Source organism: Aythya ferina (assembly GCF_964211825.1).
Source record: "Aythya ferina genome assembly, chromosome: 6".
NCBI lineage: Eukaryota > Metazoa > Chordata > Aves > Anseriformes > Anatidae > Aythya > Aythya ferina.
Window position 1 is genome coordinate 17,782,573 of NC_140303.1, and position 2,485 is coordinate 17,785,057.

At 35.7% G+C, this 2,485-nt stretch overlaps 1 long non-coding RNA gene across 1 annotated transcript; it reads left to right on the forward strand.

Moving 5' to 3' along the window:
• LOC311438992 lies at positions 1-2,485 on the forward strand. The gene is made up of 3 exons (XR_014694490.1): positions 1-121; positions 326-418; positions 2,189-2,485. It is a non-coding gene; the product is annotated as an uncharacterized lncRNA (long non-coding RNA).

Consider the following 2,485-nt stretch of genomic DNA (forward strand, 5'->3'; position numbering starts at 1 on the left):
CAGATCTGTTGGGTGGGCACAGGCAGGCTGACAGGAGCGCTGTGAGTCAGCTGCTGCACGCCCTGCACCAGGAGGGGGAGGAAGGTGTCTAGCCAGCTCCCTGAAGCCAAACCAGCTACATGTAAGAAATAACAAGACCTTAGCTCTTATTGCTGAAACATGAAACGGATTTAAATGCCTTTATTCACAGTACAAGAAAGATGCTATTGAAGCAATAAGGTACCCATAGATATTTGTTACTGTGTGAGGAATCTGTTCGTACACATGCAAAAGGACAAATTTAAAATTTCTTGCTTAATGAAAGAACAGAAATGTTTTCTCACAGTGCCATGCCTTAGAAGTGGAGTTGTATACGTGTACATGAGCTGTCTCTGGCTGTGCTCCCTGAGAATCCTTTTCCTTTATCTGCATGCATATGGTAAATTTCCTTAGAATTTATAAAACCAAAAGTTATTGGGAAGATGTAATTCATGGTACATTAGGGTTTTCAACCTGCTCACTGACTCACAGGAAGAATATGAGGACTTTCAATGGTCTTGTCTTTAGAAAGGATCATTTGATGAAGTAATATATGCTATGAGTCTGTAAGATTTTTTTTATTCTTTTTTTTTTCCTTTACACACAGAAATGCACATTTTATATGTTTTGTTAAATTTTGTTATATACTGTTTTATACTACATATACATATATGTGCAGTGATTCAGTGCAGGATAACATTCTTTGATAACCTTTCTTTTTATGGAAATTTTTATGTGTTACCTTATTAAGTAAAAATTGTTGCATGACTTCGTTCATCTCTGCCCTATTTTTCCCATCTCTCAGTATGAGCTGTTCTGAAATTATGTTCATGTACTAGAAGACAAAGTGCCAAGTACCTAATTTAGTACTCAACAGTTCCATCCAAATTTCAGTTGTTGTTTAACACCAAATACTGTAAAGACAAAAAGCTCAAGAAATCCTTGCCTCAGACTTGAAAATTATCAGCACTTTGGTTTAGACAGTACTACTGATACTCTGCTTAAATAGTACCTTATTACCAAAGTGGCCTGAGTGACTTTAACAACTTGTATTAGCATTACTTGTAATGCCTGTGACCTCCTTGAATGACGTCAGCATTGCCACCTGATTCGCATGACTTCTGATGCATGTGTGCAGAGAAGTGACACAGGAAGCCCTAGGGTTACAAAATACTTGGAAACAGTGCAAAACAACTACCAATGAGTGGGATTTTAAAACACTTATGTGGATTAGAAACAAGTCCTGTGATTAGCTTCCAAGGGTTTTGGATATGTTTGAAAATCCTGGCCATTCTGACTAAGGTTTCAGAAATATTTTAAGGTTAAAGATCAAAACAATGAATTATATTTGAGACTACTTTTTCAAAAAGTATTGTTTGCACACAACAATGTTGATAAAGCAATGAGAAATTACTTCCACATGTTCCAAAATAATTTACTTCTCAATTATAATTACAGATGTAATTCCTTTCCTTGGTGAAATTGTTACTTTTTTAGCCATGAAATTCTGTCCTTCTTGAAGAGGATTTCTGACACATGGGGTGAACACCATATACTGTGTAACGGAACACCAAGTAACAACCTATCGCTGTAAAATGACCACTCTTCTACACCAAAGGTTGCATTGGTTGCATTTAAGACTCATAAATGCTTAATAAATATAATAAACTATGAAGCAAGGAAGCTTTAAGAATATCCATAGACTAGCAGACACAGTGATGAATTTTAAACAGCCTAGGCATTTACTCTTAAGAATGGCTTTTTTTTTTTTTTTCTTTTAAGAGAGAGAGAGAGAAAGAGAGCAAGAAGAAGACAGCAAGGAGTTCTGAGTTATTGCCTCTAAAAATAATTCATATTTTTTATCCTCTTTCGATTCACCGTGTCTCACAATGATTGTGATTAGTATTAGTATACACCCTGGAAACCAACTGCTGTTTGTAAAGTTAGAAATCCAGCCTATAAGAAGATGAAACTATTTAAAAATATGTATCTAAAATCTGTAACTGAATGGTTCTTGTTAACATAGGTAGATCAGCTATTTTTACACTACAGAAAAAAAAAAACAACTGTTATTGAGACTCTCCTTTCAATGTATTTCCTTTCCAAATGATCCCAGTCTGATCCACATAGGAAAAGCAAAGATTTGTGGTTTTTTTTTTTTTTTCCTCAGGAACACACTTGTTAACTCTTCCTGGTGAGGACTGTGCCAGACTCCAGAATCACCCAATATGGGGAACGTGCCCAAAAGTGTAAAGCCATCTAAGACTACACTGCAGAAATCCTGTTCCTTGATTTTTGACTTTTGTCGTCATCTAACCACCTCTATCCTGTCAACATTTTGCTATACTTGCTAGCAGTTCATTTTGAAATTATATGTAAATCTAATGTAAACAAAAGAAATGTTGGTGGTACTGCATATAGTTTTTTCAATAGGCAAATGCTAATAAACCCCATGGCCAAAGAGTGA